The sequence below is a fragment of the Pinus tabuliformis genome, chromosome 4_1, assembly GCF_031772625.1.
Source record: "Pinus tabuliformis cultivar Carrire ecotype Pingquan chromosome 4_1, CPIR1, whole genome shotgun sequence".
Taxonomy (NCBI): Eukaryota; Viridiplantae; Streptophyta; class Pinopsida; order Pinales; family Pinaceae; genus Pinus; species Pinus tabuliformis.
In genome coordinates this window covers 830962321-830977157 of record NC_142303.1, presented here as the reverse complement: position 1 = coordinate 830977157, position 14837 = coordinate 830962321, and positions in this window count along the sequence as shown.

Below are 14837 nucleotides of genomic sequence, written 5' to 3'. Positions count from 1 at the left end.
GGCCTTCGGTGTTGGCATTATGATACATATGTTGTACTTGATGGCAACCCACTCATCTCAGATAATAAATTATAGTGTAGAGAAAAGTTCACGCACTTTTATGTAGAGAAAAGTTTATTTCATGTAGAGAAAAAGTTCACGCACTTTCATGCAAGGAAAAGCGCGTATATGTTGGAGAACTTACCTTTGGTCCATGGTAGTTAGTCCTTGGTATTTGAACCTATGAGGAAAAGCGCGTATATGTTGGAGAACTTACCTTTGGTCCATGGTAGTTAGTCCTTGGTATTTGAACCTATGAGGAAAAGCGCGTATATGTTGGAGAACTTACCTTTGGTCCATGGTAGTTAGTCCTTGGTATTTGAACCTATGGTTTTGGACCATGGTACCTCGTCAGAAGTGTTGATCTCATGCACTTTCATGCAAGGAAAAGCGTATATGTTGGAGAACTTACCTTTGGTCCATGGTAGTTAGTCCTTGGTATTTGAACCTATGGTTTTGGACCATGGTACCTCATCAAAAGTGTTGATCTCATGCAATTTCATGGTTGGTTCATGGTATTAGTCCGACAGTTTTTGATCCTATGGTTTTGGCCCATGGTATTGCATCCAAAAGTGTTGATCTCACGTACTTTCATGGTTGGTTCATGGTATTAGTCCAACAATTTTTTGATCCTATGGTTTTGGCCCGTGGTATTGTGAAAGGCCTAAGACTATAAAAGAGGAAGGAGATCATTTGGCAAAGCATCTTCTGAATTATCGAATATTTGATAAAGTGCTAGATCTGGAATATTGTGATTGGGTTTTGGTACAGATCTCGATCTGAATGAAGAAGGAACCTAAGCGTAAGGAGAAGGATAAGTTCTATTGATGGGTCAAAATCTTAAGGCTGGAATAGTGGTATCTCTATATGATTTTGATCTATGATATGTGGCATACGCTTGATCTATAAATCTGATAATCTGGGTCTGAATTATTGATGCATGTTATGATCTGGGTATGTCTGATGTAACAACTGCAAAGTTATAAGGAAATATTTTCAGATCTGTATGCGGGTTGGCTTTGGTGAAATCAGAGATTGATGATGCAAGTGTAGTTGATGGGTTTTTGATGTTCTTGGATCCAGTTTGAAAATTTATGAAAAGTGGTCCTTGAAAGAAAAGAAGTAGGGGGTTGTAGCTCCCTTCCAGGAGAGACCAGAAAACGAGAGAGAGTTGTAGCTCTCTGCAGGTTGTAGCCTGCGTACTGGTAAAGGACTGCACCAGTACAAAACCATTGTAAAAGGAGTTTCTAATTTGAAAGAAGATAGAGACATATTGCAGCAGGTGGTTTTCACCCACATTGGGTTTCCACCTTACATCTTGTGTTCTTTGGTGTGACTATCTGTTTTCTTTGTTCATGCTCATTATTTTATGGTACTGACATGCAAAAATAATTCAAAGAATAAATAAGGAAGATTTATTAAAAGAACTTGATAATACTGATTCACCCCCCTCTCAGTATTATTTCCAACATTCGGTTCTCAATTTTTAATGTAGGGCATATGGAAACAGAGCAATCCCATCCCAATCAAATACTTGGATGGTCTGAAGTCCGACTCATAGCTCATAGAAATTCCAAAAGTGTGTGGAGCCGTTAAATCTTCGACTTTGCTTTCAGAAATGGTGTAACGATTATCCAGCTTTCCAGATTATTCTACACAAGGAAACTTCAATGAATATGTAAATATATGCAATGCACAATGCTATCGATTAATTTCATCTGATATTGCAGCCCCTTTCCTTGTTTTTTAGTTGATTTATAATGATATATTCTTAGTCATTTCATTTTTTGCAATTCCATATTTTGTAGAAGATGACCTTAATTTGTTTATTTCGTGCTGCAATTATTCCCCTTTTGATTAGAAATATCACCTGATTTGACTGAAATCCATGGTGTCTATGCATTCCCCTGAATTTCAATTTTTTCAGATGCTGGGAGAGCATCAGTTCTAGTGCTTGCTACGATATTTTCAACATCTGAACATACTAATGCCATAATAGAAGCCTCTGAATTTGAAACTTTATTTTGTTCTAGTATCATGGATTTCATGGAAGAATGATTTTTAAGGTTTCAATAGGCATAAATCCATCTCGCCAAAGGATTTTGAAAGTATTCATGTCTTCCTCACAGCCATGCACTCTGCAATTACCTGTAGAAAGGACCCCAATGAGGAGATCTATGGGACCCTCTGGCAAAGGGGGAGCTTTCCATTACTTTGACATGTCAAGTATTCTTTGAGTTGAGAAGTTTGGAAGAGATGTAGGTAAGGATGACAACAAACCATTTATCGATAAGCCAGTTGCATCAGTGCCAATCTTGTTAGAACAAACTATTGTCGAGTCATAAATGTTTGAATAGTTGAACCTCCCCAAGATTCATACCTATAAATCTCCAAGTAATTCCTCTCTAGAACCATGAGACCAGAAGCTGTAAACTTTCACCAGCAATATCACTGTCAGCAATGTACAGTGCCCTATGCCATGAATTGGAAATAGGTTCTCAATTGCCAAGAAATGCATCTCCTTTTCCTCAAGATCATGAACTGCTACACTGGGAGATTTTTGAGTCAATCATTCATTCGGTCATATCTTCTGATCCAGAAGCCGGTTTTGGGAGTGTGATATACCGTTGGAAAGATTTTTCTGAGATGCTTCTGATGAACATTCTTATGAAATGTTTTGCACTGAAGATCATGTGCAAAACATCTTTGAAATCTAGAAATAATAAGAGCCCATTTTGATCCCTGGTGACAGGCTGCAAAGACTGGAACTAACACCTCCCACAAACACTCCCCTTGATCAAATCAAATCTTACATAGCTTTGACCCCTGTTTACCCTCTCGTTACTACCCCTTCCTTTTTAGTTCCTCAACAACCTGAAAAGGAAGCTACTCCTGTTGTAAAAGCATATGGTGAGGGGGGAAAAGCTTAGAAAAAGGGAACCAAAGGAAAATCACCCCAACCAACTCCAACTCCTCCGATGCCACCAAAGCCTAATCCTCCATGTACTTTGTGTGATGTTGTTGGACATGCCTTCAATAATTGTCCTGAACTCCCGCATATCAAGAATATGGTCTTTGATACCTTTCCTAATTCTAATATTGCCGAGGTCCATGTCACCTTACCCGAGTCAGCTAAGAAGAACACATTATTACGAAAAAATCATCCATGTGCATTGTGCGATAGTTATGGCCATTATTCTCATCACTTTCCACATCTCCAAGACTTTTGTGATACACTTCAAGTGCTTTGAAAATTAGAGGCTGCTCGTAGTGATTCCATCTGCCCTCTTCCTATGGGTTTTGGTCCCACTCCTATTCTAGAGTAGGAGATCTCTTAATCACCCATCATGATCCCTGCCCCTGATGTCGAGATTACGGATAGTACTACTCCTATTCTCTACCTATTTTCATCCATGGGATCGATCGAGTGGGACTCTCTTGACATCTCGTATTGTGATTTTATTGAGCCTTCTTCGATGAACACTTCGATCTCAACATCGATAGATGTCACATATACTAGTCATCAATCTCCCAACATAGACAATGCACGTGTGAACCTTGTATTTCATGAATATGCCTCAAGTAGCTCCTCTTCATCATGTGGTTTATCTTCCTCCAGTCCTCCCATATTTGATTTTCAAGAAGACATCATGGAAGGCTTGACCACCCCTAATTATTCTTGGGATGATATGCACCATCGTGCATCCTTCCTTCTGCAACAAACCCATAACCAATATGTTGTGGAGTCCAACATTATCCTCACCTATTTTCTAACCCAAAAAGTCACCCCCCATCTTCTGTGTGATGATCAACAATGTATTCAACATCAATCCCCTTGTTGTCTCCTCATTGATGACAATCTTCATTGTCGTAGTGTTGACACTGTACTTCATCATTGTCTCACCCATTCATTGTATTCTTGCGTCTTTCAGATGGATCCATCATCCACACCTCATATCGGTATGTTGATGGTGTGAGTCATTTCTCTAGGAATCTAGCCTTAGTAGCTTGGGCCATTTTCACCCCCTTGCATTCATAAGTCCACTCCAATAGTGCCTGCATTGGATCTGCCACCAATAAACAAGCCGAATATGATGCTGTGAAAGGTTTGTTTAGCTGATGCCCTTCATCGTCGCATCCTTCACCTTCATGTTTGTCTTGATTCCTTGCTACTTGTCATTCAATTGAATGATGTTTATCATGTGCATAATCCTGTCCTATTTAGAAAATATCTATGAGTTAATATTTTGGCTTGTGGATTTGAATCCACTAAATTCAATCATGTTCCTAGATCCCATAATCACTATCTAGATACCATTGAAAATATCATTCTAGAATGGCATTTATCATATGAATTTACCAGGAGACATCCATAGCATAAAAAAATGGCGAATCACAATTGTCACAAAAGATGCATAACCATATTATGTATCATAATATTGAACATATAGTGTTTTGATTCCACTACTCTAAATACATCTGACATGCTCATCAAATGTTACAACAAAACAAAGATGGGGACCCACATGTCCCTATGTGTAATCACTATCATTTGGAGGCTCTCGAGCAAATGGATCCATCCCATGATCCGTAAGTCTTGAACTTCCTGACCGGCCATAGCCATATGCCTCGCAATACCTGTTGGCTTAGTGGGTCCTGACCCAGTTTCAGAGTTAGTTGCACCAAACAAATCCCTACACTACTAGCCATTTCGGCATCAATCCACAGAGCGCGGACTGAAGTCTCACCTGAAGTAGTAGGGGGGATGTTGGAACTAAGTTTCCGCACCCAGAGATGAGCGTGATGTCGTTTTGTACCCTAAATCTTCCTTTGTGCAGATCGATAAGCCTTTAAGGGTTATCCATGTAACTTCCTTTAATTAGTCTCTAGACCTCTGCGAAGGTCTACTACTATCTTTCACAAACCCTAAATAGGTGGATCCACTACTTACGTGCATCAAATATTACTTATAGCCCCGTAATTACTCAGATCAGTTTAGTGTTCGATAACTTCAACATACAACAAGATAATCTTCGTGTAAGCAGTTAATAGTAATTGTGTTCATATAACAATATAAGTCAGGTAAAGTCGTGCATCAATACATCATTATTTCATAAACCCATTATAACATAAGGCACATTCATATAAATAGAGTAAAGAGATAAACAAAATTATTTCTGCAACAATATTCTTTATTAATACTTAGTTTTTCTTACAAACTCAAGACTTCCCCGCACACTCAGTTACGGACTCTACTTTAGGCCTCTTCACACACAACTGCAGAGCCTTTCTTCCTACTCTTTTTTGCTAACTCTTTAGACTTCTCCCATAGAACAAAATTCATTACTTCTCCATGGCCATGCCTTAGACTCTCTATGACACACCTATTTATACAATCCCATGGTCCATGGACCATGGGTAGATCTTCAAAAGAAGACTCAACATACATAAAAGAAGGCTAAAACCCTTTATGACTCTTTCATTATCTACAAACTCCACGACCACAACTTGCGGAGACTTTACATATTTATACAACAAAACTTGGGCTTTTGCCCCAAAATTGTCCCTAGGAAACCCATCCCAACAGGCCCCTAACACAAATCTCGTGACTCGCCCTCAAGTCACTCTGCTAGCTTGGAGATCTTACTATGAAGATCCCCTAGCTCCACTGGTACCACTGCTGCTCCACCAGCGACTCTGTTGCTGGTCCTGTAATGTCCTCAATTTTTTGTTCATACTGTGTAAATTTTCTAATTTCTCCTGAAAATTGGCGGAGACGATGTAGGCCTCATCCAATCAAGGCCCCAATCTGGCCTTGAGGACTGCCTCTTTCTTCTATGCTGCTTCCACCTGTGTAAAAAGATGCCTCACTGCTGCAGCTTAGCAAGGCGTTGTGTGGCAACAACGTTGCGCACTCTCACCCTTACTTCATCATACTATTGGGGGAGATCACGAGCTTCTATATTCAAGGCCTACATGGTGGGATATTCTTGCATAGTTTTGACTACCTCCATTGCTTGCTCAAAAAGCGTGGTGCAGACTACCACTACGACATCCACTGTTGCAACTCCATCCTTCAGAGTGGCTTCATCCTGTTCCCTTACGTCTGGCAAAGTTGAGGGTTGTGACTTCAATTCCAACTCTGTTATCTTTAGGTTCAGCTCGAACTGAATGCAAGCCACTTTTGTCTTGTCATCGCGCATGCTTGCAACCATCTTTCTGATCTTTGCCTCCAACGATGCTTCCTCCAGTATATTCAGTTTTGGTAATGTTCTGCAGTCTTTTGCTACCACGGTTGCAAGCTGGGCATACTGCATCTGAATTTTCTTCTGTGCCTCTAGTGCCTCTGATTTCTTAGTGAACATATGTTCTTTATTCACTTATAAGGCTTAATGCACACTACTCCCGCATCCAGAATTTTGCTAGCACACATGCCTGCAGCGTGTGCAGGTACTCATTCAAGAGCGTGGCCAGGTTGAGGTCGATTTTATGCAAAGAACTCACTATGGCCTTGTCATTGGCCGCCTCCACGCTTAAAGATCCATCTGGTAGTGTGACTTCCTGGACGTCCACTGATCAAACCATACCAGCTGCCTGAGTGCTCCGTAGTGCCAAACTTGTTGATGCAACATTGCTCTACCCTGGGCCTACCTAGATTCTAGTCATCTGAATCTTCAGCTCACGTAGATCCTTCTGGATAGTGCTCAGTGCCTATTTTTGCTGCTGCTCAAACTGTTGCAGCAGTTCTTCCATGGTATCGGAGACCTTGTATCCAATCTCATCAAGGTCTCCATCTATAAAAGTAATTGGGTCCAGCGATGGCTTGGTCACTTTCGATTTCTTCCACAACCCTTCCTTTCCTTCTTCCCTGTACCATTTGACCTAGAAGGGAGTACTCTCTTGCTCCTCCTGACCACCGCCACCCTGTTCTGACTGCTCCTCCTCCTATGTTTGGGGTGAAGGAGACTTACAACTACATCCAGAGTCGTGCTCCTCCTGTTCGGCCTGTTGCTTCACTGTTCGCTCCACTTCCACATAGGCCTTCTCCTCGACCTCTTTTTTCTGCTTCTTAGCTAACTACTAAACCTTCTGCTTCGTTTCTTCCTTCTTCTTATTCTCTACAAACTTTTTAGTCCCTGTGGCCAGATCAGATGGAGAATGACACTCTATCAGCCAGCACTTGACAACTTCCTCAATAGCATCATCTGTAGCAAGGTGGGGTAGTTCAAACCATTTTTTTGTGAATTCTTCCGCGTCCGGATGTATACACCATGGAAGTCAGCTTTGATATCCGTGTACCCTAAAAGCTATGCAAACATGGTTGGTGACAACTGTGGCTTCTGGTTGATGGCCATGCAAATGCTTGCCTCCATCAGCACCCAAAAGACTTTGGTCTCTCTGACCTACGCAACATGTTTTGTGGCCCAGAGAGATGCAAACTTTGCGGTGTCGAAAAAATCCTTATCCATAAGAGGAAACTAACTGTCCTCTAGCAGGTCCCAAGAGACAAGCACAATGGATAGCAACAACCAAAAATAGTGGAATGTTTTACTCTCATCCTACACCTCTCGAAAGTTCACGAGGAACTTGCTACAAAGGTAGCTTGCCCAGTTGAACTGTACACCCTCTGCGCACTGGGCAGCGAAAGAAATCTCTGGTGCCAGAACCTCATCCGTGCGACATTTTCTCATAACTTTTCCCACAAGGATCTGTGTGGCAACCTTCATTATGGGGTTGATGATTAAGGCTATAGAGTACCCACGCGGCTTATTCTCTAGCTCGAATTTATCCTTCATTTTCACTGTGAGGTTGCGCTCACTCTTCTTTCCCCCAAACTCGGGCGAATTCAACCCTCAGTGCGGCAACACCGTGATTCAATGGATCAACATATTAGTGATGGGGATTGGCACGCTCAACCACAAATAATCATCATGAACCATAGTTAGAAACTACTTGATCACAATCAGATTGATGTTGGAGCGGTGGTAGTGGGCACCCATAACAGGTTCAAAAACCCCGATTGGTTCACTCTGTGAATCTGCTCCACTAGCTCCACCACGGTGACAGCTGATTCTTTGTAGAACACCCTCTGCATGTAATTTTTTTTTCCAAGTGGGAGAACCTCTCATGGTCTGCTAAATCCCAATCTTCTAGCTTGAGATGGGGAATCCGTGCCAAGCACGAACCTTCAAAAGTGATGTTCTCTGGTAGCAGGGGTGTATTAAGGAGGAATTTTCCTGCATCTGGGTCCTTATGGACCTTCACTTTCCCCTTGCACGGAGGGATGTAATCCCGATAATGAAACTATTTGTTGGCTTAGTGGGTCCTGACCCAGGTTCAGAGTTAGTTGCACCAAATAATTCCCTACACTATTGGCCCTTTCGGCATCAATCCACGGAGAGCGGACTGAAGTCTCACCCGAAGCAGCATGGGGGGATGCTAGAACCATGTTTCTACACCCAGAGATGAGCGTGATGCCATTTTATGTCCTAAATCTGCCTTTGCATAGATCGATAAGCCTTTAAGGCTTATCGACGTAACTTCCTTTAATCAATCTCTAGGCCTCTGCGAAGGTCTACAACTATCTTTTGCAGGCCCTGAATCGATGGATCCACTACTTACACGCATCAAAGATTACTTATAACCCAGTAATTACTTAGATTAGCTTAAGTGTTAGATAACTTCAACATACAACAAGATAATCTTCATGTAAGAAGTTAACAATAATTGTGTTCATATAACAGTATAAGTCATGTAAAGTCACGCATCAATACATCATTATTTCATAAACCCATTATAACATAAGGCACATTCATATAAACAAAAGTAAAGAGATAAACACAAGTATTTCTGCAACAATATTCTTTATTAATACTCAGTTCTACTTAAAAACTCAAGACTTCCATGTGCACTCAGCTACATGGGTCCACGCACTCAACTGCAGACTCTACTCTAAGCCTCTACACACACAGTTGCAGATCCTTTCTTCCTACTCTTCTTCGCTAACTCTTTAGACTTCTCCCATAAACCAAACTTCATTACTTCTCCATGACCATGCCTTAGACTCTCTAAGACACACCTATTTATACAATCCCATGGTCCATGGACCATGGGTAGATCTTCAAAAGCTGACTCAACTTACATAAAAGAAGGGTAAAACCCTTTATGACTCTTTAATTATCTACGCGCTCCACGACCACAACTTGCGGAGACTTTACATCTTTATACAATAAAACTTGGGCTTTTGCCACAAAATTGACAGTAGGGGACCCAATCCCAACAATACCTCACCACTCTGAGGGAATACCAGTGAAATTATCTATATATTGATCTTCTAACTCATGCCATCTGCACTCTATCACCCTGATCAGTATCACATTGAACCTATGACAGAGATCCTCTAGTAGAGCATCACCACCCAATTTGTGTTGTGATTTCAAACCACTCTGATCTGCAGCCCCAAGCACTACGACTCGTCTTGTATATCCTATTGACTTCACTAGTGCTATATCTACATACCAACATTTAGAAATTAGTACCATATAAAATTAAATGCAGCAAGTATCTAGCAACTTTCACTTACCATATGGACCCAATGCTCATCCTGACAGAAGTGGTAAGTCAGGATTTCCTTGATAGTTCATTCCACTATATGGATAGTCATCTATGTCCAGTGGCATATGGTCCTAATGTGCAAAGAAATCATGTCAAAATACCTATTTGACTCCCCCTCCTCCACCTCATCACAGTAGTTTCCCCCATTGGCACATCTTGGGCTCCTGTGGGCCCCCATCATGGATCTATACATGTGGTCGGATGGTCGGGATATTCTTAAAGAAGAATGAGCAAAAAATTGCCCCAAATGAAAGGTTATCATTGGTTCGTCACCTACATAGTGTCAAATATTTTTTTACAATGACATCATCATCTGGGCCCACCCATAGTAGGTCCCTACCAATACACTCTCCACAAGCATCATCTTCCCCCCAGTGATGTGATGAAAATAATGACTACCCAAGAGCCGCAACACTACTGCGAATATAGCCCATGCATTGAGCCTCTCTAAGCCATTGATCGGGATGGTTGTGCCCTTTGTGTGAACACCCGGTACACAATGGCAATCCAAAGGCTCCCCTATATTTGTCCAATGAGGCAACATTGGATGTATCTCCCCCACCACCCCAAGAGGGGAAATCTGTCAAAAAATATATTTCCTAGATAGTGATCTCTGTCATGTGCCCCTGTAATACAAAGGCCTCCTGATTTGGGTCCCAATAGCTCACAATCCTCGATAGCAGGGGCTCACCAACCCTCATCAATAGGTTCTCCAAGAACTTAAACACCCCATACTGTGCCAAAACCCTTCTCACTGCTTGGTTCCCTTGAATATCAACACAAAGAGTTTTCAAATCTCTTTCTTGCCAAGACAACTTTAGCTCTACCATAACTGCAACGTACCATTATGTTTTATCAGTTCAGAGTCAAAGGCACACATCATTGGTTCAAAGCTTCATCTCAACAAATACCCCCCATCTTGCTTTTCCTTTCAACCTAGAACATAGTATTTTCCCTCAAAATTGTGCTAAACACATTTATTGGCCCGGATTTTTCATTCCAAAATGAAAAATAGGGTCTAAAATTTGCACTCCTACCATGACGAAAATCATGGGTACCCCCTAGTTAGTTGATTCCCTAATCTGAAAATATAATCCACCAAAATTAATGAGTAAGGTTAGGACACCTACTTCAAACTTGCAAATCCTGATTCTGATGGTCAGTTTGTCTGCTACTATCTCCACAAGATTTAGGGCCTTATTCTCCTCTCCAAATTCTCCAACAGATCACTATGAAAATGAATTAGATTTGGGGGAAAGAAGCCCTTTTATAGGAAACACCCTAGTTTTGTCGTCGCCTATTACGATCACAATGTAGCTCAGTTTGACGAACTGTCAACATCGTTGGAAAGCTCTCACCGGGTTCTATAATGGGTCTCCCTTTGTTTTTGGTAATGTGACATTTCTCAATGTAGCCTTTTTTTCCATAAGGTCGGAGTTTGCTGCCTATTAAAATCAAATTTCTTTAGTTGAGTGACCTATACTCTGGTACCACTTTACCCATGAACTGGTTGACCGACGTGTCGATTTTCGTCATGCGTAACCATTTTTTACTCATTTCTTTATGGTCCCCTCCAGACCTCCCCCATGTGGCAACATCATCGAGTCACACTTGTTTAGAGCATCTGAGATGAGTCACCCTTGTATCTATGGAGTCTGTTCTAAGTCCCATTGAGCCTAGTTACAGTGTTACATACATCTTTGTTTTTCATTCATCCTATATTTCTCATAATTGTCCTCCAGCTACGCTGCTCCATCTTTAAAAATCCTCCGTCTGAGTAATTGATCATCTCCTTAAGAGTAAAGTTAGTCGCTACAAGGTCAACCATACATATTATGATCTACAAGGGAAGTCATCAGTCTTCAACCCATCTTGTTTCCTTCCATCATCATCCCTAGTGTTATTCCATCAGTCACTTTACTATGATCCCTCATGCCTTTGTTGAGGACTCCTCATTGCCTTAACTATGGCGTGCCCTCTTCTGTCAACTGCAACACATTTATTCTAGAAGTGTGGGTTGGACGACGGTGTACGTTGCTTGTAGCCTTCATCATTTTTCGGTGCCTCAGATCAAGCAAAGGGACTCATTATTGCCCCTTGACTTGGTTGTTTCTCATGTGCTCAACTCCAACTCATTATCGCACGAATGGCAATTGTACACTTGATGGTCCACTGATCTAATAAATTGTACCACTGATTCCCAGATGTGTATGAGATGTTTGATAACTCATGTGGGGTGGCCCTTCTGGTAGTCCCCCACAAGCACGGATGTCTGTAGATGTCGATCTAGCCTCATATGTAGTTTTTCCAATGTGATGGGTTTGGTTTCAGCTGCTTGGATCACCCACATCATGCATGTCTCCTTCAGATGATCCATTCAAATCTTCAGAGCCCTTTCCCATTCAATGAGCTTCTTTGGTTGTGATCCACCCTCACTATGTTATCTTGAGGGGGACTATGTCTCATGTACTCAGATGTTATTGTATTCACTTCTCGCCAATGTCTTTCTAGGCACATTTTGTACATGATATTCATTGTATTATTTTTTGGCCCATTGATGTCGGCATATCATGTATCATGTACTTTGTAGCTTAGTCCCACATTTCTAGGCTCACCATTATTCGTTTTACTCAGTTATCTCAGTGGGTATGGGTACTCCTCCCCCACCTCATTTGAGATCATGTACTCCAAAATAAAAGGAGACTTATATCATTTTAGTAGGTCTCGCCCCCTCCAATTTTGTCCTTCCTTTCATTGCTTCAGTTGTATCTCTCTCTCTCTCTCTCTGAGTCCCCTTTGGTGTCTCGTGAAAGTGTAACCTACAATGTATTTTGGTCATATGGTTTTCTCCTAACACTCATATGTTGGGGGGAATATGTTATCACCAAAAAATGATCACCTAGCCATTTTTAACTAGGCGGATCGAAATGCATCATGTAGGATTAAGTTTACCATAGAAAAATAACTTTCACCATGGGAAATAATTTAGTAAACTATTTTTATTCAATTATTTTTTATTAAAATTAGAGAACCCCATGAGAATAATTGAATAAATCATTATTTATTTCATTTTCTCTAGGAATAATTATTAAATAATTATTTCATAATTATTCCTTGTCACATTTGACTAAATCACATAGGAAAAATTAAATAAATCACTATTTATTTATTATTCCTTAATTATATTATTGGAATAATTGTTAAATCACTATTTAATAATTATTTCAATTTCACACCATTCTTAAATCTCATGAAATAGTTAATAAATCATTTTATTTTTTAATTATTTCTAAATAAAAATATTTGACAATTTTGAATATCTTGATTTGGTCGATATTATTTTATTATTGTCCACTTTTAAGATGAACCCAATACTTTGTTATAAATAAGAGAGTTTTCTATTCATTCTTCACTAGGATCATTATCATCATCACCACTATCGTCTTCTTGCGTTTGAGATGCCACTTAAGTTATACACATTGTTTTGGGTATTTTCACATGTTCAGAGAGAGAATCGATCATTGAAGCATCAAGGAAATCAAAGGACCCATCACACAGAGGGGGATTTGTAGACCCTTTTGTAGATCTCCTTCACTAGGTGTTATCAATAAATATTATCATTCATTTAAAAGTCTTTTGATATTGGGTTATTAGATTGGATTTTTATTATTTTTTTCTATTTTGGATCGCGTATAACTTTTTATTGTAGGTTTTTCTCATTTTATCATTGCAGATTTGAAGCATAAGAAACAACAAATTGTTGTTAGGGTCACTTGTTACTGGTGACTTAAATGATGTGTTTTTGGTACACCTGCAAAGAAAGTTCATACTAACAAAAACAAAGCCAAAGAAACAAATACGCTCAAGTAATCAACAAGAAATCTAAAAGTGATAAAGGAAGGCAATGTCAACAAGCTAGGGCTTTAGCACAATGGCTCAACAAAGGATAATGTTCTACAAAGGTCAAAACTAGACCCTAGAGGTAGGAAGGATTGACCAAGATTAAATAAGAGTGATAAAACATAATCAAGACACACCCAAATAAACTTTTCTAGATAACAAATGCACCACCAATTATGATACAAACAATCAAAGACAAGAGAAATCACTTAAACACAAGTGATAAAGGCCAAATAAATGCATCAAATATACGTAGATTCCTTAAAGAAGACCTTGAAGACCTAAAAGAATACCTTGAAGGACAAAAGCAATGATAGACCTCAATCAAACCAATCAATAAGGCTTCAGACTAGAGATGTATCAACAACTATCAGTAACAAAACTCAACAATCCAACACATGTCAACAAATTAGGAAGAAGATGAATGATGGAAAGCCAAGACACAACAAGAGATCCTATCAATAATAAAGGACCAAATCCAAGCAAACCATTTAAGAGAATCGTATTTGGAATAGACCCAAGGTACAAACTGAAAGGCAAGAACATGCCTAGATCAGAGGCCAAAAGTTTCAGAGGGAAAATTTAAACTTTTCAGGGTTAAATATGCAATCGCATGGATCAACCATGCTAAGTGCGGTTATAACCGCACACTTAGAACAACAAGGTATTGGTGGAAGCCTTACAACTTCACAGATAAAACTATGTGCATGCAGTTAGGGAAAAAGCCTATTTTTTATGAAAAAATCATGCACAAGTGGAAATAAAAGACCAATATTCAGAAAAATTAACCCCCAAAATAGCCGCAAATGATCAGAAAAGTTTGGGAGAACCTGGAAACCATGATAGGAGAAAATCAAATAAATCCCAAAGCAAAGCGGGCAAAGGAAAATAATTATCTCATTGAAAGCACTAGCTCTGTTGCTATAAATTTTACATGCAATGAGCCATTGCTCTACGATCTCATGCCTGATTGAGATCACGAGACAATAAAAAGAATGACTAAGACAATCTAATAAAAATCCCTAAACCAAATGGCCAATCATGCAACTTATATGTAATTTCTAATGCTATAAAGGATGAGTAAGTACCTTTCCACTTCACAAGTTGGTTAAGGGTTTTGGGTCTGATGCATAATATTTTTTCTGTAATCAAACAATCCTTTTCATCCGCTTTCAATCCAAATCCTACACACAAACACAAACAAACGAATATGACAAGTGATATTTCGCAGAATATTTTCAACTCAAAACATCTAGAAATTACACATATAAATCATTGTAAAA